Below are 24,901 nucleotides of genomic sequence, written 5' to 3'. Positions count from 1 at the left end.
TAGAGCTACTCTGGAAAATAGTCTGGCAGGTTTTTGTTTTTTTTTTTTAAGATTTTATTTATTTATTCGAAAGACAGAGATCACAAGTTGGCAGAAAGAGAGGAAGGGAAGCAGTCTCCCCGCCGAGCACAGAGACCGACACAGCTCCATCCCAGGACCCTGAGATCATGACCAGAGCCGAAGGTAGAGCCTTTAACCCACTGAGCCACCTAGGTGCTCCCCTTCTTTTTTTTAAAACTAAACATGCAACTATCACGTTATCCGGCAATTGTAGTCCTGCATGTTTATCCCAGAGAAATGAAAACTTAATGAATACTAAGAAAAATGAAAATGTTCACACAAAAACACTTACACAAATTTCAGAGCTCCTTAACTCATAATGGCATCAGACTGGAAACAACCAGATGCTCTTTAACAAGTGAGTTGTTAAACCATGTTACATCCGTACTGTGTCGTAATACTTAGCAATAAAAAGGCATGAACTAGTGAACATACACAGTCTAGATCCAGCTCCAGAGAATTATGCTGAGTGAAACAAAAGCCAGTCTCAAAAAAACTGGCTTACATACTGTTTGATTCCATTTATAAAACATTCTTAAGTTAATAAAATTCTAGAAATAAAGAATAGATTAGTGGTTGTCAGGGGTTATGAAAGGGGTAGGAGGGAGGGAACTAGGTTTGGCTCGAAAGGGCAATAGGAGGAATCCTTCTACAGGTGGGAATGTTCTATATCTTGATTGTACCAATATCAATATTACTACTTGTGATATTGTACTATAGTTTTGCAAGACGTTACTGTTGGGGTATTATCTAAGGGATCTGTATTATTTTTTACAGCTGTGTACTCACCCATAATTGTCTTATAATAAAAAGCTGGCTTTTTTTTTTTTTTTAAAGATTTTGTTTATTTGGGATGCCCGGATGTCTCAGTCAGTTAAGCGTCAGCTCAGGTCATGATCCCAGGGTCCTGGAATCGAGTACCATATTGGGATGCTTGCTCAGTGGGAAGTCTGTTTCTCCCGCTGCCTGCCGCTCCCCCTGCTTGTGCTTTCTCTGACAAATAAAGAAATAAAAAAAATTTTTTTAAAGATTTTATTTATTTATTTGACAGACAGAGATCACAAGTAGGCAGGTAGGCAGAGAGGCAGGCAGAGAGAGAGGAGGAAGCAGGCTCCCCACTGAGCAGAGAGCCCGATGCGGGGCTCGATCCCAGGACCTGGGATCATGACCCGAGCCGAAGGCAGAGGCTTTAACCCACTGAGCCACCCAGGCGCCTCAAGAAATAAAAATTTTTAAAAAGATTTTATTTTTTTCTTTGAGAGAGAATGAGAGAGAGAGAGCATGCGCATGAGTGGAGTGTGAGGGCAGAGGGAGAGGGAGAAGCACACTCCCCACTGAACAGGGAGCCTGACATGGGACTCAATTCCAAGGCCCTGGGATCATGACCCGCACCAAAGGCAGATTTTTAACTAACTGAGCCACCCAGGTGCCCCTTAAAATAAAAAATTTAATTAAAAATATAAAGATAATAAAGAACTGTCCCATCTAATAGTGGTCCTGTGAGAGACACTAAAACAAAACAGAACAAAACAAAAACCCCTCCAATTTTACAAGGAAGAAGTTTGGAACAAAATTTTCCATGCTTTTATTTTGTATATATTATAAGATTTTATTTTAAAGTTATCTCTGTACCCAATATGGGGCTCAAACTTACAATTCCGAGATCAAGAATGGTATGCTCTACCAACTGAGCCAGCCAGGTGCTTCAAAACGCTACATGCTTTTAAATATAGATGTGTCAAAAGTGATGATAAGGAAAAGAATATTGTACGTACTGTACACTGGAGTACAAAAGGAAATCATAAATTCTGGACATGCAGCCATATCAACTTACCTTTAAAAACGATTGAGTTAGTGCACTAATTTTTTTTAATGAAGAAATGAATGTGGTGTGAGTTGTGAATGCTGTTGGGGATGGACAGCGAGATGATAGAAACTTCCCTCTGTTGGTGTAGGATGATGGAGGGGGTGTCAGTTTGTGTCCCCAGACCTTACTTCAAACAGAACAGAGAAGCTCTGGGAGATATATATATATATATATATATATATATATATATATATATATATGTGTGTAGACATTCTGTGTAATATTTTGTTCGAAAAAAATAAACTTGGGAGAAAAAGAAAATACAAAAACCATGATTTAGGGACGCCTGGGTGGCTCAGTTGGTTAAGCAGCTGCCTTCGGCTCAGGTCATGATCCCAGCGTCCTGGGATCGAGTCCCACGTCGGGCTTCTTGCTCAGCAGGGAGCCTGCTTCTCCCTCTGCCTCTGCCTGCCATTCTGTCTGCCTGTGCTCGCTCTCTCTCCCCTCTCTCTCTCTGATAAATAAATAAAATCTTTAAAAAAAACAACAACAACCATGATTTAGGGTATGTCTTGATGTAACTTAGCTCTTGATGTAACTTAGCATTAGTGGTTTTTCTGGACCATCATTTGGAGATCCAAAATTCAGTCCTTCCTTTCTCTGTACAGTCAACAGGGGAGAGAGAAACAGTAGAAATAGCAACTGAGAGAGAAAAATTGTACTCTTATGGGAGTCAGGAACATTCTCTTTGGAAGATGAAGCCTCCTGGTTTATGGTCTTACACAAAGACAATGAAAGGAACTCCATAACCAATAGGACAGTCTAGCTCTCAAGATATTAAAACCTTCCAGTCTAAATTATCTTTCCAGTCTTACAGCCCGTATATTTCTCCCTTCTTCCCTCTCCAGCCCTCCATCTACCTTCTGCTCCTCTCTCATATACACAAACATTCCTTTTCAGCTACCTTGGAGCCATTTCTTTCTTTCCTTTTTACATATTTATTTATTTATTTACTCGACAGACAGAGATCATAAGCAGGCAGAGAGAGAGGGGAAAGCAGGCTCCCTGCCAAGCAGAGAGCCCCACGGGGGGCTTGAACCCAGGACCCTGGGATCATGACCTGAGCCGAAGGCAGAGGCTTTAACCCACTGAGCCACCCAGGCACCTCGTACCATTTCTTGTTTCCAGAACTTGCCTTCCACATTTACATCTCCATGTCTTTGCTCAAGCCATTCTTTCTACCTAGATTTCCTTTCCCCTGTATGGTAGCTGCTAGCTACACAGGATATTAAGAACTTGAAATGTGCCTAGTGTGGAATGAGATATACTATAGATATAAAATAAACACCAGATTTCAAAAAGTATGAGAAAAAATAACTAATTCCATCTCTTTTTACTTTTGAAAATGTAACTGCCACAAAACTTACATCTTTTTACTTTTGAAAATGTAACTTCCGGGGCACCTGGGTGGCTCAGTTGGTTAAGCGATTGTCTTCGGCTCAGGTCATGATCCCAGAGTCCTGGGATTGAGTCCCACATCGGGCTCCCAGCTCCATGGGGAGTCTGCTTCTCCCTCTGACCTTCTCCCCTCTCATGCTCTCTCTCACTCTCTCTCTCAAATAAATAAATAAAAAAATCTTAAAAAAAAAAAAGAAAATGTAACTGCCACAAAATTTACCATTACATATATAGTTTGTATTATATGTCTATAATATGCCTTAGAGCCAGGAAGTTTTGACCCTTATATATTGACCTTAAGGACATGATACCCCAACATTTGCAAATCCAAGTGCTTTAATCATAATTATAGCAACTTCAGTGCATTTTTAGGGAAAATGAACTTATCAGAGCAATATCTATTAACCGATTTAATTATTTGATCAATTCTCTGTTTAGCAGAATTAAACCACTTCTGATTTTTATATTTTCACTTTTGATTTTAGTGAAATTATTTTCATTGGCATCAGTTCTTTCTTCTAATAATTTTTTAAAGGAAATTTGACTTATCAGAGTTTCTTATAGTTTCTTTATTTAATTTTTTTTCTCTTTTTCATGTCTTCTATTACTGTATCCTTTGTGGTCATGATTTTGATCATATGCAATTTTCCTGGGTCAAATGTTATAGGTAAAAAGTTTATTGTGTGCCATTTTATTTTTTTAAAGATCTATTTTTTATTTGAGAAAGGGAGAGAGAGAGTGTGAGCATGTGAGTGCTACCATGAACAGGGGAGGGATAGAGGGAGAGGGAGAGAGAGAATCTCCAGCAGACTCCCCACTGAGCAGGGAGCTTGACTCAGAGTTCAGTCTCATGACCTTAAGATCATGAGCCTGAGATCATGACCTGAGCCAAAACCAGGAATTTGCCACTCAACCAGCTGAGTTGTCCAGGTGCTCCTACTATGTACTGTTTTAGCCATTTCTACTAGTAATATTCACAGTAATTGGGTAAAAGACCAATTGTTTATATCAAATTTTAAATTTATGCCTGAAAAGTTGTGGGCGGATCTTAAGTAATCTAGGGTAGTTCTTTTGCCCAAGATCTCTTAACTGTATTGCTTGTCTGATTTCTCTATAACTTCTGATGACTCCATGCCTTTGGTAAGACAAAGATCAAAGGAGAGGGTCAGAATATCCTTAGGGAATAATTGTTATTCTTTTAAGTGTAATAATGGTATCATGATTATGTTTTTTAAAAGTTTTTTTTTAGACATACTAAACTATTAATGAGTGAAATAATATATCTAGAATGTGCTTCAAAATAATATGGTGGGAGCCTGGTTGGCTCAGATCACGGAGCGTGCAACTTTTGATCTCAGGATTATGAGTTCAGGCCTCACACTGAGCATAGAGCTTACGTAATAAAAATAATAATAATATGGAGAGGGAAATGAACAGGAGTGTATGAAATAAGGTTAGCCATGAGTTTATAGTATATGTGCTGCCGAAGCGAGCACTAGCCATGAGTTTATAATTGTCAAATCTGCTGATGGGCATATGAGGGTTCATTATAACATTCTGTCTACTTCTGTATACATTTGAAATTTTACATATAAAAAGGTAAAATAGGGGTGCCTGGATGGCTCAGTCATTAGGTGTCTGCCTTTGGCTTAGGTCATGATCCCTGAGTCCTAGGATCGAGGCCCGTATAGGGCTCCCAGCTCCACAGGAAGCCTACTTCTTTATCTCCCACTCCTCCTGCTTGTGTTCTGTCTCTCACTGTGTCTCTCTCTGTCAAATAAATGAATGGGGGAAAAAAAAGGTAAAATAATAACACAATTTTAAAAAAGATTTATCTGACAGAGAGTGTAGGGGGAGGGGAAGGTCAGAAGGAGAGGGAGAGAGAGTCTTTTCCTTTTTAAGCAGACTCTTTGCTGAGCTTGGAGCCCCATGCATGGCTCCATCTCACAACCCTGAGATCACGACCTGAGCTGAAACTAAGAGTCTGACACTCAACCAACTGAGCTTACCAGACTCCCCATTAAAATCATTATTTTTAAGTCCTTGGGATCAAAATAACAGGGTCAAAATATTTTTTTTTTTTGGTTTTTGTCTTTATCTTTATCCACAGCTATAAAATGAAATCCAGGGGTGTCAGTGTGGCTCAGTCTGTTGAGTGATTTTGACTCAGGTCAAAGTCATCTCAGGGTCCTGAGACTGAGCCCTGCATTGGGCTCCGTGCTGTGTGGAGCCTACTTGAGATTCTCTCTCTCCCTTTGGCCCTCCCCAACTCATGTTCTTGCATGCTCTCTCTCTCAAAAAAGAAAAATAAATAAATGATAATTAAAAAAATGAAATCCAAATTTTATACTGTGTTCTCAAGGTCCTGCATGATCTTATTTCTACTTGTCTTTCTGATCTTGTCTCCTACTTCTTTTCTTTGATGCGCTATTAGAGAATAAAATGTGAATGGTGTCCCCTGTACCAATGTAGTCAAGAAGCCTCCTTCCTCACCACCATTTCATTCTACCTACCAGGACCTTCTTTCATTTCCTGGGACCCAGAAAGCATTTTCCTGTCTCAGGGCCTTTGCACTTGTCCCTTAAACTGCAATCCCTTGGTTACTGTTAGCTTAAATGTCCTTCATTCAAAAATGTTTTCTCTTACTACCCTCACTAGTGCAGTCTTTCCTATTTTTTCACTTCAATATTGTTTATTGCCATCATAGTTTTGTCACCTTTTTTCCTGTGGCTTCTACTGGAATACGAACTCCATGACCTCAGGGATTCTATTTGTTCTCTTCATTGTGTCTGGTACATAGAAGGAACTGATAAATATTTGGTGAATGAGTGAATTAAAATTCTAGCCATTTTTTAAAGGTCTGCTTTAAATCACCTCCTCCATAAAGCCTTCTTTGAGTCCTCTCAGAATCTTTTACTCTACTAGGTGTACACACAGACATAAAAAGAAGAAAGCTTGTTTTACTTTCCTCATGGTCTATGGTGGTGACATCTAGAATGAATTTGACATGTCCTTTTGTATTGTTTCTTTATGTTAGCATTTTACAAATTATTTTTCTCTATATATTTTAAAAGTTTTCAGATTACAAAGTGCAGCTTGTAAACATTTTTTCTATGTCTGGGTTGAGAGTTTCACCTTATAGTCTTTGTTTCTATGGCTTCCCAATGTTTGTGACACATGAGGATGTCATGATGCTGAGATGAAGAATGACTGGTTTAGTTGGACCTGCCCTCACTGACATGCCCATACTTTGGAGAAACGCAGGTACACAAATTAATTAGCTAAAATCTCCTACAGTGAGTCTCTTGCCAGTTGGGTCATGGTTTTCTGATGGGACTTTGATTCACATAAATTGTATACCTGAAAGCTATCTTCTCACCATTTGCTAATTGCTTTCTATCAGATATGAACATACAATAATGTGTCTTTGCCTATAAACAAAGGGCAGTTTAATTCTCAAAACAAAGTTTTAACATTTGTGCTAATTGTTATAACTGAAACCAATATAACACTGTATGTTAACTATAGTGGAATTAAAAAGTAATAATACAAGTAATAATTTAAAAAAAGAAAAAAAATTTGTGCTCATTGTAAACAGATTTTAGAAGACATTTTGTCCTCTCCCCAATAGTATTTTTGGAGTGTTTCTTCCAGTCAGCTTATTTGCAGAATTGTTTAAACTAACACTAATTTTACTGCAGCAATTGAAACAAATGTTTCCATTTTGAAAATGTCTGCTGAAAAAATAAAGATCTGCAATTCAAATGAATGGGGAGATTGTTAAATTGTGGTAAGTCAAATGGATGTTTATACTTACTCTTTTCTCAAGAAACGTCATCCACAATATTCATTATTAAATGTTTTCTGGATAGATGTAGTAGATTCTAGTAATCCTTATGAATAATGATGGATGGCATAGATGTTCTGATTCTCCATTCTTAAAAGACAAGTGTTTATTAAGATGGATCTATCATTTGAGCAACTGAAAAGAAAGTGCACAGAACCATAACACATCACTCCACATCAAGTTAGGCATATAACACAGTTTCATTTCCATTTGGAAAAATTATAATCCAAGGAAAGTTTTTATACATTCCTCCCAAGGGGGTTTGTAATTTAAAGGAGTGCTACAGAAATAAAAGCTGATCTCAATTTATCGTGTAATCACATAAAAACAGATTTTAAAGATTCTAAATACATGAGTCCATGAGCTCAAGGTTTACAGCAATCACTACTACCTATTTGTCTTAAATCAGTCTTTATCAATGTGATTCTGATTTCTTTCTGGGTAATTCTGTTGTCTTTTGGAACATTCATTTTAAAAATAACTGATTTACTCAGCTGATTAAATACCAGGGAGTGTGATATCACACAACAATAAATTTTTTTTTAAAGATTTTATTTATTTACTTGAGAGAGAGACAGTGAGAGAGAGCATGAACAAGGAGAAGGTCAGAGAGAGAAGAAGACTTCCCATGGAGCTGGGAGCCCGATGCGGGACTCCATGCCGGGACTCCAGGATCATGACCTGAGCCGAAGGCAGTCGTCAAACCAACTGAGCCACCCAGGCGTCCCCAACAATAAATATTTTAAAAGGTAAAAATGAACCAAAGGTAGATTCTTAGAACAAGAAAGGTTAATTTATTTCATGTTTACTGACTGTTATGGGACACAGCACAGACCAAACCTCTGTGCCTCCTCTTGTTGTCTTTGTCCAACTTAAGAATTCCAAAGCTGTAAACCTGAAAAAGACCTTCCAGAGACCTTTTGATTTCCTTCCCTGCCTTCGTAAAGAAAAACCCAAGCCCTCCAGACAACCATCCCTCACTCATGCTCCTCCTGAACACCTTCAGGGATAGAGACAATCTTTCTCTGGAAAAGGAAACTTGCTTTGGTATCAGGCAGCAGAAATGGTTACATGATTACCTAGGATTCCCCACTAAGGTACTATATATCACAAATGCAGCATCATCTCTCCATTTCTCACAGAAGCCTTGTAAGCTGGCTATTTATTAGGTCTGTTTTATGGAGAAACCTAGGTCAGAGAGTAATTTAGCCAAGGTTGCACTTCTGGTAAATGGCTGATCCAGGATTCATGCCCAAGTCTTCTCTTTCATTAACCCAGCTGCTTCTTCTTCTTTTTTTTTTTTTTAAAGATTTTATTTATTTATTTGACAGAGAGAGAAATCACAAGTAAGCGGAGAGTCAGGCAGAGAAGAGAGAGAGAGAGAGAAGCAGGCTCCCGCTGAGCAAAGAGCCCGATGCGGGGCTCGATCCTAGGACACTGAGATCATGACCTGAGCCGAAGGCAGCGTCTTAATCCACTGAGCCACCCAGGCGCCCCTAACCCAGCTGCTTCTTAAGGTCAGTGTATGCATTTACCTACATAAAGGGAATTAATAAAATCAATAAACATAAGCCTAAACCTACGCTTTAGGAAACGAGTTTCCTTGGACAATATAAACTTAATAGATAGATAATCACACTAGATACCTTTTATTAAGGGACTGTTCCATATTGAAAAGTTCAGAACTTCAAATTAAGCCCATTTTATTTTATTTTCAATTTTAGTTAACATACAGTGCAATATAAATCTGGCCTGTTTTAAATCAAATAGCTTTGTGTGGAATAAATAGACTGCAAATCCGCAAGACTTATTCGTCATTAGTATATTAACCTATAATTTACCAAACACACACACACACACACACACACACACACGCACACACACGAAGGCGTGAGCACCTTCTGAGATTACAGTTCCAGGTCTTTCTTTGGGGGTCAGTTTTGAGACTTCAAGTGTCTCAAACGTGTGTGTGACTAAGGAAAAGAATAGCTGAATCATGTCTAAAAGCGAATCCTCCAAATTAAAGATCTGTAATAAAAAATGAAAAAACTGGGCTTTCCATCAGCCTTTTAACCTCAACAGCTCCTCTCTCCAAACCAATCCAATATACTTCCCTCCTCTTCGCCCCCACCAAACTGGGAAATAAAGCCGAAGGCCGGACGTAGCTTGGCCCGAGCTCCACTTTATTCTGAAGCCCATCGGGGCCCGCAATCCACGGGTCCCAACGGGTCCCCGCTGTTGGCCAGGAGAAACGGGGACAGCTCTGTTTGTGGGCAAAAGCAGGGCGGGGAGGTGAACAGAGCCGGAATTCATGAGGTCCCTGAACCGTCAGACGCGGGTCTAGGAAAAAGGAACCCAAGGTTACAGAGGCGAGCAGAACGCGAGAAGGCGCACCTCCTGCGCAAACTCGACCGCCCGCCACTCTGTACCGCCAAACTGCATCGCACACCCGCCCGCTAAGCGGAAGGCTGCGCGGCTTAGGGCCCGGCCCAGGCCGGCGCATGCGCCGCAGCCCTCTCCGCTCCCGGCCCTCCCCCCTCCCCTCTCTCATCCCCGCGGGTTTGGGGCGGCGGCGGCGGCGGCGGCGGCAGCGGCGGCGCGGTGACGTCAGGGCGTTGGGGCAGCTCCTGTGACAGACGGAGCTGGAGCGGCGGGGCGGCGGCGGAGTCCGGCTACTGAGATAGCGAGTGAGCGAGCGAACGAGCAGCGATCCCGGAGCCCAAGGAGCGAGAAAGAGGAGGAGGAGAGCTCGGGCGCGAGCGAGAGAAGCCGCGAGCGCCAAGCTTGGGCTCGAGCCCCGGAACGGCTGAGGAGCCCGCCCGCTCCCCTCCCCTCCCCCTTCCCGGGACCGGGCCCAGCGCGCCATCCTCCCCCTCCCTCCTTCCCTCCCTCCCTCCTTCCTCCCTTCCCTCTCCCTCTCCCCCTCCCCCGCCGGTGGATGGGAGTGAAGGACGGAAGAGGCCCTGCGGAGGCGGCGGTGCAGCGCTCCGGTAAGGCGGCGAGGGTCTGCGCCCTCCTCTCTGTCTTCTCCACAGCGCTCGGGCGGCTGCGGGCCGGGCCGGGCGGCCTGACGAGGTGGCTGCGCCGGTCCCCTCCCTCCCATTCTCCCCTCCCCCTGCCGCCGCCTCCTCCTCCTTCTTCTTCTCTCCTCGCTCTCAAAATGGCGGCCGCGACGGCCGTTGAGTGAGAGACACGGGAGGAGGGGGGACAGGCCGGGGAGGGCGCTGCCCTTGCTCCCCTCCTTCTCCGGCCCGGGTTCGGGGGTGCCGGAGTCGCCGCGACTCCACCCGCGGCCCTCCCCGGGAAGAGATCGCCCTCCTCCCTCAGTGACTTAGCAAGAAAAGTATTCTTGGGTAGGAAGGGCGTGGAGAGCAGGTCGCTGTCTGATCTTGGGGAAAGCGTTTGGCCCTCTTCTCCCTGGCCGCGGAAGGCGAGCTCCGCAGTCCCCACCCCACCCGGAGTTGGCGGCTCGGGGACTGCGCTCAGCTCCGCGCGGCCTTGGCACCCACAGGCCTTCAGGCGTTCCGTTCCCCACCTGTCCTTAGGATGGGGTTGATCTGAGGAGGATGGCCCAGCCCTTCACTGGTCCCTCTGTGCGGTGGTCCAGGCTCTACACCCTCTCCAGAGGAGCGGCCGACCCACCGAACCATCCGCAGCATCCACCCACCGAATCTGGCAGGTTTTTCTTTTCTGCCACTGGCTCCTGAGACGGGAGTTGCCTTTTGACGTTGTAAGACAGCTTCGAGGCCCTCAGCCATTCCCCTTCATCTTATCTCCCCACTCCTTTAGGAAACGCAGTGCCTTCTTTAGTCTCCCAGGTGAAAAAAATAGAAAATGTCTTTGAGCTGGTGGGCAAATTTTAACTCTCTGTCTCTCTAAGCAGTAGAGAAGTGGAGTAGGTTTTCAGTATTATAGATAAGAGAGCAAGCAAGGTGCCTTGGCTTTATTTGTTTTTCTGCCTTTCTTCAGTGACTTAGCAAGAAACTCCCCGGGAGGAGGGCAGGAAATTTTCTTTTGGGGTTGGGGTTGGGGTCCAAATTACATCAACCCTTTGGTTAAGAATTTGTGCTTTTGAAGAGAAGAACCAGATTTGTGGTTTCATTCTCAGTGGGCGATGTCATGCCAAGGTACCCCCCCCCCTTCCTTAGAGGCAATCGGGAGAGAATAAAGATATTACTGTTATCCCGACCTCTATTTCAGCACGTAGTCCTCGAGATTCATAACGTTTTAAAGGCTAAACAAAAAAAATATATGCCATTTTTGGTAATTCTGTTTTTATTGGGAAGTGGGTTGTTTTGTGTGAATTTCATCTTGAGACTAGGGCGGAGGAGAGAGCTTGGGCCTTTCATACCAGTAATGTCATCCCTCCTCTTTTGCCACAGTAGTATTTGCTTAAAAAAATTTTTTTTGTTTTGTTTGTTTGTTTGTTTTTTTCTGCAGCAGGGCTTGATTGCTTTAAGGTTTCTTAATCAGGAAAATTTCCTGCCTGGATATGTCGGCAGTGATATAATATTGAATATATAAAAAGCTTTTACTTAAAAAATTCTGATTTGCTTCTAAGACATCAGCTAGCTTTTAATCTCTCATGGGTGTCTTTCAAGACACAGTTTTGCAAAATAACTGGCAATTGCAAATTGCAGTTTTTATTAAAGCATAAGTGTAATCTGTCTTTAGGGTGATTTATTCTTTCATGTCTTATTATAAATGATCATTGTTTGGATTGTTCAGAAGGGGAGGATCTCTTAAAACAAATTTGAAGCTGTTATTTTTAAATTTGTTTTATAATTCAGAGAAAGAAACCCAATTTTTTATGAGATATTTCTGTATGTATTGATTTTGATAGAGATAACCCTATTTTGGTACCTATCCCCTCCCCTTTTAAAAATGGGCTAATATTTGTGGATGCTGTGAACAGCCATTGAGCTGAGGAGACTGGGTGGAGTAAGAGAGCAGAAGCTGTGAAATGCTAGATTGCCCTTTCATAGCATTTTTTTTCTGCTTATGTTTTGTAAGGTTATTTTATACTAATTGGTGCTACAACAAAGGCATTTCTCTGTAGTAAATTTTAAAATCTGATGCTTTTAGTTTCCACCATTTTTGCAAGGTGGGTATTGAATGATGGGGGTAAAAAGCAATGTCCCTGCCCTAAAGCAGGGACACTTATTGTCTTTCTGTATTTGTGTATACATACACACATATATAGACAACCTGTGTTAATTTTTTTTTTATTATTTTAGTCAAGTGTAAGTTAACGAATGCCAGAAATATTTGGCAAGAAATAGTAACTGAAAATATGGCAAAAATCTAAATGAGAATACTATAGTTGTTTTCTTTTATTTTAGTTTGGATTGAAACAGTAAATCTTATTTTTTAATAATATCAAAGATGAGTAGAAAAGATAAGATAATTTGTGTTAAAGGCTATTTATAAAGGTTTTCTTCTTGTGTTGTTCCTTGAAAGGGACCTTTTGTAAGGTTCTACCATAGAGAGGGTAGGTCACTTTAGTGTCTTGCATCAAGCATTCATGTAAATAGATATCTTCAAAAGAATGTCAGATTCACGTGGTAAATGTGATTTTGATGAGATTTAAGACTGTTTGTCAGTGTATGATATATTTTCACACTTTTTTTATTGTGATCAGAAGGTAGAAGGGTTCATATGTTGAGGAATGAGTGAGGTAGGGAATGGTAATTCACTACTTTATGTCACATATTTCCATCTTACTATTTTAAGGTATAAAAGTGCAGTAAGAGTGGTGATTTTTTTCAGTAGACTATTCACTGATCAGGAGCGTAAAATAATTTGGTTTAAGAGAGCTTTAGTTCCAAATATGTATATGTGGATGTTTCTGATACACATGACAGGATCTTTTGCTTAGTTTGGAGATCAGTTTTTAAAATTCTTCATAATCCTGTATTTATAATTTATTTTATTATTATTATTTTTTTTACAGAGATACAAGTAGGCAGAGAGGCAGGCAGAGAGAGAGAGATAGGAAGGGAAGCAGGCTCCCCGCTCGCTGTACAGAGAGCCCGATGCGGGGCAATCCCAGAACCCTGGGATCATGACCTGTGCCGAAGGCAGAGGCTTTAACCCACTGAGCCACCCAGGCACACCTGTTTATAAAATTTTTAATGAGATTGGCATAGATTTCATTTTTTTAGTAGAATTATTTGGTATCCATTTTTCCAATTAAAATAATTTTAGTATATTGGAAATTTGGAGATGTTTCTGGAAGGAAAAAATCAGTATCATAACTTCTCTCTCTAGCTAGAACTTCCATGTTTCATTGTCTCTATTTTATTTTTTCAATGTAAATGTTTCTCTTTTATGTATTAAATAATATGAATGCCAATGTGTATTACACATATTTGCATATATACACCTTGTGGCTCTTATTTTAGGTACTCAAGAAAAAAATAGGACCTTACTTTTTGCTTTCATATGGCTCATCTTACTCACAACTTAATCATCTTTATAAACAAGCCATAGAAACTATGGAAGTTGACAATGTTAGTATATGGAGGTGTCTTTAAAAAACAAACTCAAAGGAAAATCTTAGGGCAACCAGAATGAATTTTCCAATTCTTTACGTTGAGTTCTATAGTAGTGAGTCACATACTCTTTTGCCAAAGGGACATAAGGCTCAGTTGGTTTTAAACTGAGCTGGCCATGTCTGCTATGATCCTAAAAGAGATTTTTTAATTTGCTTCAAAGTGTCTGTTTGAAAATACTTCATTGTGACAGGTAACCTGTTTTCATGTATGTTGGAAAGAGAGAAATAGTTAAAAGTGAAGTGGAAATTCTTTGTCACTGTTCTTAAGTCTTCTACAGTAGGACTGTAATTGTTTTGTTTTTACTTAAAATGTTGCTCTATTTAAAATTAAACTAATGGAATGCAATGAGTTCTGAAAAGATAAAGGAAAAAAAAAGGTGAAAACCTGTTTTCTTGAAGATGTTTGCTGTAGAGTGAATCCTAGTTGCTAAAGGCCAAGTGTTTTGAGAAATCTGTACTTATTGAAAAAAGAGGCTTTAATATGAACCTAATAATCAACTACTTAAATTAAGGCTTTTTGGATTGTTTTAGCTTTGTTGCTAGTTTGGCATGACATTTTCAGGTAGTTATTTAAATAGAATCTTGGTTTGTGTGTCTGAACTACTATTGTGTAATTTTTAACCTTGCCATGGCAGTTAGATTTAATTGGTATTTGTGAAATGCTTATACTCAGTGGATGCAGACATCATAAGTGCTTATTATTTTGATTTATTGTTTTCTCTTTAAAAGATGGTGGCTTTTGGTTGTTACATTCGTAGGTAGGATTGGTCTGTGCATTAAGGATACTTCTGGAAAGATAACCTCTAAAGTTACTGTCATTTAACATTGTCATAAACATTTCCCTGGAGCTTTGTAAATACATTGAACTTGTTATTCATTTTCATTTGTTCTGCTACCTTTTGGGGGCAGATTGGTATTTTTATGGGTGACAAAACTAAAATTTAGAGACTGTCTTTTCCTGAGGTCATATGTTGGGGTAGCAGCTAGATTGAAGTAAATCCAGGCGTTAAACCACTTAGGTATTGCCTTGCATGATTCCTCATTCTTTTGACAAAACGGACCCTTTTTATGACTATTCTTGTGTTTGTGAATTTCTTTCCTAAAATGGTGAAAATCAGGGCGCCTGGGTGGCTCAGTGGGTTAAAGCCTCTGCCTTCGGCTCAGGTCGTGATCCCAGGGTCTTGGGATTGAGCCCCGGATGGGGCTCTCTGCTCAGCAGGGAGCCTGCTTCCCTCTATCTCTCTGTCTGCCTCTTGTGATCTGTCTGTCAAATAAATAAAATCTTTAAAAAAATAAATGGTGAAAATCCATGAGCATTTATTGCCTGCATCATTTAAATTGGCATTTATTAACATACAGTCCTGTATTGTTAGCTGTTTTGCTTGAATAAGGCGTTAGGCATTTGAATACGGACTCCCAGAGAGTTCCTAATACTGCTTTACAGTAGTATTAATAAGTAAATAAATACTTGTTGCATACATACTGGTAGTATTAATAAGCAAGTGTTAATAGATTAATATTGAATATAAATATTTAAGCAAATCTGCATAAGTAGTATTGGTGAGTAAATAAATACTTGTTGTAATAGATTGAATCCAGGGTTATGTGAAAGAATATGTGCTATGCTATAGTTTTTTGTAATAGCTGACTTCCAGTGATCTTTCAGGAATTGAGGTGAAGGGAGAAGAAGTGTTCTTACTTACTTTAAAGAGATTTTATGTTGGGGGCGCCTGGGTGGCTCAGTGGGTTAAAAGCCTCTGCTTTCGGCTCAGGTCGTGATCCCAGCATCCTGGGATCGAGCTCCGCATCGGGCTCTCTGCTCCGCAGGGAGCCTGCTTCCCTGCACCCCTCCCTACTCTCTCTCTGCCTGCCTCTCAGCCTACTTGTGAGCTCTGTCAAATAAACAAATAAAATCTTTAAAAAAAAAGAGAGATTTTATGTTGTTTGAGGGAATAGGGTCACACTGCTGACATACTTGCATCAGGGCCACAAAATTCTCATCCATAAGAAGTGAATTAATCCACCTGAATGCATTACATTTGCATCTTGTAACTATTTGTTTTATTTTTCATTGTGATTATCTGTTCTTGAACTCTTAACTTGTTGTCAAGAATTATTGACATTTAACTAAGGCTGTTAACAAATTTTCAGAGAGGGGCCCTTGGGTGGCTCAGTTGGTTAAGCCTCTGTCCTCGGCTCAGGTCATGATATCAGGGTCTGAGATTGAGTGCATTGGGCTCTCTGCTCAGCGGGGAGCCTGCCCCCCCCCCCCGCCAACCCCCCCTGCCTGTTGTTCTGCCTACTTGTGATTTCTCTCTCTCTCCCTGTCAAATAAATAAATAAAATTTTTAAAAAAGATTTTATTTATTTATTTGACATACAGAGATCACAAGTAGGCAGAGAGACAGAGAGAGAGGAAGAAGCAGTCTCCCTGCTGAGCAGATATCCTGATGTGGGGCTCAATCCCAGGACCCTGGGATTATGACCTGAGCCAAAGGTAGAGGCGTTAACCCACTGAGCCACCCAGGCGCCCCTAAATAAATAAAATTAAAAAAAAAAACTTTAAAAATTTTCAGAGAGACTGTCTTTTGGTAACAGTGAAGTTAAGAATCTGGGAAATTTTCAAGGTCTTCAATTTTTAAAGGCATACAGAATTTCATGTTTATTAAGATTTTGCATATTGATTAATCTACTTTATGTCTTTGGCAAAGATAGAAAGATATGTTTTGTGATATTAGTGCTCTGTATGCTTAAGGCATATTTTATTCATCTTTTTGTATTTGTTTTTATTTTATCAAAAATATGCTGACTGCAGGAGCCTGGCTGGCTCAGTTACAAGAGTGTGTGAATCTTGATTTTGGTGTCATGAGTTTGAGCCCCACATTGGGTTGTAGAGATTACTTAAATAAATAAATAAAATAAAAATTTGAAGAAAAAATACGCTTACTACCAAAGAAGGGAAAGTGAAGATGAGTCAGTTTTATTGATTATTTGGTTTTTTTGTTGCTAATTTTTATTTTTTAAGCAGGGGAGTTACACATTCAGCATTATCCCAGAAAACAAATTAAGCTATTGACTAAAACCATATATGACTACTTTAGTAGTCCTAATTCCACAATTTGCCCACTATGTTCTTTGAGCAGAAGCTTCAGCTTCCTTATCTGTAAATAGAGAATGTTGGTAGTATCTAATTCAGAGAATAATGGCTGCTACTGAATGATGAATGTCCTGTAAATCCTTCAGTAAATGATTTCTTTTTGTAAAAGATTTTATTTATTTATTTGACAGACAGAGATCTCAAGTAGGCAGAGAGGCAGGCAGAGAGAGAGGAGGAAGCAGGCTCCCTGCTGAGCAGAGAGACTGATGCGGGGCTCGGGGCTCCATCCCAGGACCCTGGGATCATGACCTGAACCGAAGGCAGAGGCTTTAACCCACTGAGCCACCCAGGCGTGTCCCATTAAAGATTTTTTTAAGGAAAATTTAACGTACAGTTTAATCAAATAGTCATTACTATATTAACATAGTGGTTTTTTAAAAAAGATTTTATTGATTTGAGAAAGAGAGAGCTTGCACGCACATTGTGACCCCCCCCCATGGAGTGTGGGGGGAGGGGCAGAGGGACAAGCAGACTCCCAGCTGAGCAGGGAGCTGGATGCCAGGTTGATCCCAGGGCGCTGAAATCATGACCTGAGCCAAAGTCATGCTTAACCAACTGAGCCATCCAGGTGTGCCCCTTAATAGAGTAGCTTTTTAAATTTTTATTTGTATTTCTTTCTTTTTTTTTTTTTGTAAGATTTATTTATTTTAGAGAGAGAGAGGGGTGTGTGTGGGGCAGGGGGTGGGGAGGGACGGAGGGAGAAGAGAGAATCCCAAGCAGACTCCCACTGAGCAGAGAGCCTGATGCTAGGGTTGATCCCAGGACCCTGAGATCATGATCTGAGCCCAAATGACACTTAACTGACTGAGCCCCCCCTAGGTACCCCTTAAGTGTATTTTTAAAGAATTAGTATTAAGGGGGCACCTGCTTGGCAGGGAAACCTGCTTCTCCCTCTCCCACTTCCCCTGCTTGTATCGCCTCTATTGCTGTGTCATTGTCAAATAAATAAATAAAATCTTTTTTTTTTTTTTTTAATTTTATTTATTTATTTGACAGCGAGAGATCACAAGTAGGCAGAGAGAGAGGAAGGGAAGGAAGCAGGCTCCCTGCCGAGCAGAGAGCCCGATGCGGGACTCGATCCCAGAACCCTGAGATCATGACCTGAGCCGAAGGCAGCGGCTTAACCCACTGAGCCACCCAGGCGCCCCAAATAAATAAAATCTTAAAAAAAAAAAAGAATTAGTATTAGGAATCCTCCCCGTGGGCCCCCCCCACAATCCATTATGTGTATCTGAAACCAGTGATCTCTTCAGAGGTTTTTTTTTGTTTTTGTTTTTTAAAAGACTTTCTTCCTTTCTTTCTTTCTTTCTTTACTTAGAGAGGCATGTGCAGAGGGAGAGGGAAAGAGAATCTGAAGCTGACGCCACACGGAGTTTGGAGCCTGACGAAGGCAGGCTTGATTTCACTACCCTGAGATCATGACCTGAGCCAAAATCAAGAGTCCCATGCTCAACTGAGCCACCCAGGCGCCCCTTGAATTTTCTTAATAGGCAAAGATGTAAACCAGTGCCAAATGGAATAATTCATTGTTTTAATATAAAAGTATGTTGCAAATAAGAATTTTTAAAAAAATTTTTATTTATTTGAGAGAGAAAGAGTAAGAGAGAGAGCATGAGAGGGGAGAAGGTCAGAGGGAGAGCTCCCCGTGGAGCTGGGAGCCCGATGTGAGACTTGATCCTGGGACTCCAGGATCATGACCTGAACTGAAGGCAGTTGCCCAACCAACTGAGCCACCCAGGCGCCCCACAAATAAGCATTTTATTTAAACTGTAATGTATGGTTTACATTTTTATTTTAACAATCAGAACATTTTTATACTTTTAAATATTACTAATTTAAATAATTCCACATTTTCCTTTTTTAAAAAAAATTATTGGGACGCCTGGGTGGCTCAGTTGGTTAAGCAGCTGCCTTCGGCTCAGGTCATGATCCCAGCGTCCTGGGATCGAGTCCCACATCAGGCTCCTTGCTCGTTGGGGAGCCTGCTTCTCCCTCTGCCTCTGCCTGCCATTCTGTCTGCCTGTGCTCGCTCCCTCCCCCCCCCCTCTGATAAATAAATAAAATCTTTAAAAAAATAAATGGTGAAAATCCATGAGCATTTATTGCCTGCATCATTTAAATTGGCATTTATTAACATACAGTCCTGTATTGTTAGCTGTTTTGCTTGAATAAGGCGTTAGGCATTTGAATACGGACTCCCAGAGAGTTCCTAATACTGCTTTACAGTAGTATTAATAAGTAAATAAATACTTGTTGCATACATACTGGTAGTATTAATAAGCAAGTGTTAATAGATTAATATTGAATATAAATATTTAAGCAAATCTGCATAAGTAGTATTGGTGAGTAAATAAATACTTGTTGTAATAGATTGAATCCAGGGTTATGTGAAAGAATATGTGCTATGCTATAGTTTTTTGTAATAGCTGACTTCCAGTGATCTTTCAGGAATTGAGGTGAAGGGAGAAGAAGTGTTCTTACTTACTTTAAAGAGATTTTATGTTGGGGGCGCCTGGGTGGCTCAGTGGGTTAAAAGCCTCTGCTTTCGGCTCAGGTCGTGATCCCAGCATCCTGGGATCGAGCTCCGCATCGGGCTCTCTGCTCCGCAGGGAGCCTGCTTCCCTGCACCCCTCCCTACTCTCTCTCTGCCTGCCTCTCAGCCTACTTGTGAGCTCTGTCAAATAAACAAATAAAATCTTTAAAAAAAAAGAGAGATTTTATGTTGTTTGAGGGAATAGGGTCACACTGCTGACATACTTGCATCAGGGCCACAAAATTCTCATCCATAAGAAGTGAATTAATCCACCTGAATGCATTACATTTGCATCTTGTAACTATTTGTTTTATTTTTCATTGTGATTATCTGTTCTTGAACTCTTAACTTGTTGTCAAGAATTATTGACATTTAACTAAGGCTGTTAACAAATTTTCAGAGAGGGGCCCTTGGGTGGCTCAGTTGGTTAAGCCTCTGTCCTCGGCTCAGGTCATGATATCAGGGTCTGAGATTGAGTGCATTGGGCTCTCTGCTCAGCGGGGAGCCTGCCCCCCCCCCCCCGCCAACCCCCCCTGCCTGTTGTTCTGCCTACTTGTGATTTCTCTCTCTCTCCCTGTCAAATAAATAAATAAAATTTTTAAAAAAGATTTTATTTATTTATTTGACATACAGAGATCACAAGTAGGCAGAGAGACAGAGAGAGAGGAAGAAGCAGTCTCCCTGCTGAGCAGATATCCTGATGTGGGGCTCAATCCCAGGACCCTGGGATTATGACCTGAGCCAAAGGTAGAGGCGTTAACCCACTGAGCCACCCAGGCGCCCCTAAATAAATAAAATTAAAAAAAAAAACTTTAAAAATTTTCAGAGAGACTGTCTTTTGGTAACAGTGAAGTTAAGAATCTGGGAAATTTTCAAGGTCTTCAATTTTTAAAGGCATACAGAATTTCATGTTTATTAAGATTTTGCATATTGATTAATCTACTTTATGTCTTTGGCAAAGATAGAAAGATATGTTTTGTGATATTAGTGCTCTGTATGCTTAAGGCATATTTTATTCATCTTTTTGTATTTGTTTTTATTTTATCAAAAATATGCTGACTGCAGGAGCCTGGCTGGCTCAGTTACAAGAGTGTGTGAATCTTGATTTTGGTGTCATGAGTTTGAGCCCCACATTGGGTTGTAGAGATTACTTAAATAAATAAATAAAATAAAAATTTGAAGAAAAAATACGCTTACTACCAAAGAAGGGAAAGTGAAGATGAGTCAGTTTTATTGATTATTTGGTTTTTTTGTTGCTAATTTTTATTTTTTAAGCAGGGGAGTTACACATTCAGCATTATCCCAGAAAACAAATTAAGCTATTGACTAAAACCATATATGACTACTTTAGTAGTCCTAATTCCACAATTTGCCCACTATGTTCTTTGAGCAGAAGCTTCAGCTTCCTTATCTGTAAATAGAGAATGTTGGTAGTATCTAATTCAGAGAATAATGGCTGCTACTGAATGATGAATGTCCTGTAAATCCTTCAGTAAATGATTTCTTTTTGTAAAAGATTTTATTTATTTATTTGACAGACAGAGATCTCAAGTAGGCAGAGAGGCAGGCAGAGAGAGAGGAGGAAGCAGGCTCCCTGCTGAGCAGAGAGACTGATGCGGGGCTCGGGGCTCCATCCCAGGACCCTGGGATCATGACCTGAACCGAAGGCAGAGGCTTTAACCCACTGAGCCACCCAGGCGTGTCCCATTAAAGATTTTTTTAAGGAAAATTTAACGTACAGTTTAATCAAATAGTCATTACTATATTAACATAGTGGTTTTTTAAAAAAGATTTTATTGATTTGAGAAAGAGAGAGCTTGCACGCACATTGTGACCCCCCCCCATGGAGTGTGGGGGGAGGGGCAGAGGGACAAGCAGACTCCCAGCTGAGCAGGGAGCTGGATGCCAGGTTGATCCCAGGGCGCTGAAATCATGACCTGAGCCAAAGTCATGCTTAACCAACTGAGCCATCCAGGTGTGCCCCTTAATAGAGTAGCTTTTTAAATTTTTATTTGTATTTCTTTCTTTTTTTTTTTTTGTAAGATTTATTTATTTTAGAGAGAGAGAGGGGTGTGTGTGGGGCAGGGGGTGGGGAGGGACGGAGGGAGAAGAGAGAATCCCAAGCAGACTCCCACTGAGCAGAGAGCCTGATGCTAGGGTTGATCCCAGGACCCTGAGATCATGATCTGAGCCCAAATGACACTTAACTGACTGAGCCCCCCCTAGGTACCCCTTAAGTGTATTTTTAAAGAATTAGTATTAAGGGGGCACCTGCTTGGCAGGGAAACCTGCTTCTCCCTCTCCCACTTCCCCTGCTTGTATCGCCTCTATTGCTGTGTCATTGTCAAATAAATAAATAAAATCTTTTTTTTTTTTTTTTAATTTTATTTATTTATTTGACAGCGAGAGATCACAAGTAGGCAGAGAGAGAGGAAGGGAAGGAAGCAGGCTCCCTGCCGAGCAGAGAGCCCGATGCGGGACTCGATCCCAGAACCCTGAGATCATGACCTGAGCCGAAGGCAGCGGCTTAACCCACTGAGCCACCCAGGCGCCCCAAATAAATAAAATCTTAAAAAAAAAAAAGAATTAGTATTAGGAATCCTCCCCGTGGGCCCCCCCCACAATCCATTATGTGTATCTGAAACCAGTGATCTCTTCAGAGGTTTGTTTTTGTTTTTGTTTTTTAAAAGACTTTCTTCCTTTCTTTCTTTCTTTCTTTACTTAGAGAGGCATGTGCAGAGGGAGAGGGAAAGAGAATCTGAAGCTGACGCCACACGGAGTTTGGAGCCTGACGAAGGCAGGCTTGATTTCACTACCCTGAGATCATGACCTGAGCCAAAATCAAGAGTCCCATGCTCAACTGAGCCACCCAGGCGCCCCTTGAATTTTCTTAATAGGCAAAGATGTAAACCAGTGCCAAATGGAATAATTCATTGTTTTAATATAAAAGTATGTTGCAAATAAGAATTTTTAAAAAAATTTTTATTTATTTGAGAGAGAAAGAGTAAGAGAGAGAGCATGAGAGGGGAGAAGGTCAGAGGGAGAGCTCCCCGTGGAGCTGGGAGCCCGATGTGAGACTTGATCCTGGGACTCCAGGATCATGACCTGAACTGAAGGCAGTTGCCCAACCAACTGAGCCACCCAGGCGCCCCACAAATAAGCATTTTATTTAAACTGTAATGTATGGTTTACATTTTTATTTTAACAATCAGAACATTTTTATACTTTTAAATATTACTAATTTAAATAATTCCACATTTTCCTTTTTTAAAAAAAATTATTGGGACGCCTGGGTGGCTCAGTTGGTTAAGCAGCTGCCTTCGGCTCAGGTCATGATCCCAGCGTCCTGGGATCGAGTCCCACATCAGGCTCCTTGCTCGTTGGGGAGCCTGCTTCTCCCTCTGCCTCTGCCTGCCATTCTGTCTGCCTGTGCTCGCTCCCTCCCCCCCCCCCCTCTGATAAATAAATAAAATCTTTAAAAAAAAATTATTTATTAGTTTTTATTTTGGAATCGTTTCAATTTACAGACAAGTTGTAAAGATAGTTCGGAGTGCATACACCCTGAACCCAATTTTTCCCATTGTTAACATCTTATATTTTTGAGTTACATTTGTCTGTCTGGTATTTACTGTTAGCTATACTCCAGACATTATCTGTATTTGACTAGTTTTTCCATTAATGTCCTCTTTCTGTTCTAGATCCATCCCAGGGTACCATAATACATTTGGTTATACTTCTTCTTTTTTTTTTTTTTTAAGATTTTATTTATTTATTTGACAGAGAGAGATTACAAGTAGGCAGAGAGGCAGGCAGAGAGAGAGAGGAGGAAGCAGGCTCCCCGCTGAGCAGAGAGCCCGATGCGGGACTCGATCCCAGGACCCTGAGATCATGACCTGAGCCGAAGGCAGCGGCCTAACCCGCTGAGCCACCCAGGCGCCCCAACATTTGGTTATATACTTCTGTAGTCTTCTCAGGTTTGTGACAGTTTCTTGGTTCCTTGTTTTTTATTACCCTGACAGTCTTTTTTTTTTTTTTCCTTATTAGATTTTATTTATTAGAGAGAGACACAGCGAGAGAAGGAACACAAGCAGGGGGAGTGGGAGAGGGAGAAGCAGTATCCCCACGAGCAGGGAGCCCGATGTGGGGCTTGATCCCAGGACCCTGGGAACATGATCTGAGCTGAAGGCAGAGGCTTAACGACTGAGCCACCCAGGCTCCCCACCCTGAGAGTCTTGAGTAGTACTCATCAGGTATCCAGTAAAATGTCTCCCAAACTGGGTTTGTGTGGTGTTTTTTTCAGTAGACTGAGGTGAAGGGTTTTGGGAAGAAATATCACAGAGGTGAAGTGTACTTCTCATCCTATCATCTAGGGCTATATGATACACACAAAATATCATGGGTGGTGTTAACCTTCATCATTTAAGTTTACATAGTATGTTCCAGTTTTCTCTATACCCTAAGGTTACTGTTTTTCTTTCTCCTACTTTATCCTTTGGAAGCTAGTCAAGGTCAGTGTTTGGGGTGGGGGGCAGTGTTTACACATGTTAATTGGAGTTTTTCTGTAAAACAGATTAATCTCTCCCCCATTTATTTTTTTTTATTTTTTTAAAGATTTTATTTATTTATTTGACAGGCAGAGATTACAAGTAGGCTGAGAGGCAGGCAGAGAGAGAGAGGAGGAAGCAGGCTCCCTCCTGAGAGCCCGATGCTGAGCTCGATCCCAGGACCCTGGGATTATGACCTGAGCCGAAGGCAGAGGCTTTAACCCACTGAGCCACCCAGGCACCCTCTCCCCCATTTATTAAAACAATTTATGTTTTTGATGATCAGAAAAATTTTGTTTAGGATATTTAAGATCCTTATGTTGTGACTATAATTTGGAAACCAAAGATCAAGGAAAGTTTTTTTTTTTTTAAGAATTTATTTATTTATTTGACAGAGAGAGATCACAAAGTAGGCAGAGAGGCAGGCAGAGAGAGGGAGGAGGAAGCAGGCTCCCTGCTGAGCAGAGAGCCTGATTCGGGACTCGATCCCAGGACCCTGGAATCATGACCTGAGCCGAAGGCAGTGGCTTAACCCACTGAGCCACCCAGGCACCCCTCAAGGAAAGCTTTCGAAGAAATGTATTTAAGTGAATTATATATCCCTTTAGAAATTATTCTAAGAGTAAAGTTCAGTGTTGGGATTTTAGGGAAGAGCTCTTCATTTCCCCATTTTGGGGCTTGTTTAGAGGGAGACTGCTGTGATCTGAGAAGCAAAACAAATAGGGTATCTGAGTCATTGATTCTTTACTAGTATTTGAATGTACCAAATAATAAGTTTTAAATAGTACAGCAGAAAACAAAACATTTTGACTGATTAAACTCTTTCAAAACAGAACTGGTAGAACTATGTCTTGAAAGATTTATTTTACATTAAGGAGAATTTGTAATTTGAGAGTAGGATTATTTTTGAGAATTGCAGTTATTACAGTTCATTTTATA

The 24,901-nt window shown here is 40.9% G+C and overlaps 1 protein-coding gene across 1 annotated transcript in view; it reads left to right on the top strand.

The window, feature by feature from the left end:
* The first annotated feature begins 9,740 nt into the window (after window positions 1-9,740).
* The window catches only part of PAFAH1B1 (platelet activating factor acetylhydrolase 1b regulatory subunit 1), a 95,277-nt gene continuing 80,116 nt past the window's right edge, over window positions 9,741-24,901 (top strand). The window contains exon 1 of the mRNA XM_082707203.1: window positions 9,741-10,162. The gene's annotated coding sequence lies outside the window, so the exon portion shown is untranslated. The remainder of the gene's footprint in view (window positions 10,163-24,901) is intronic.

The sequence above is a fragment of the Mustela nivalis genome (genome assembly GCF_964662115.1).
Source record: "Mustela nivalis genome assembly, chromosome: 17".
Classification (NCBI taxonomy): Eukaryota; Metazoa; Chordata; class Mammalia; order Carnivora; family Mustelidae; genus Mustela; species Mustela nivalis.
Note: the sequence above shows the minus strand (reverse complement) of the source record. Positions and strands in the feature narration are given on the sequence as shown.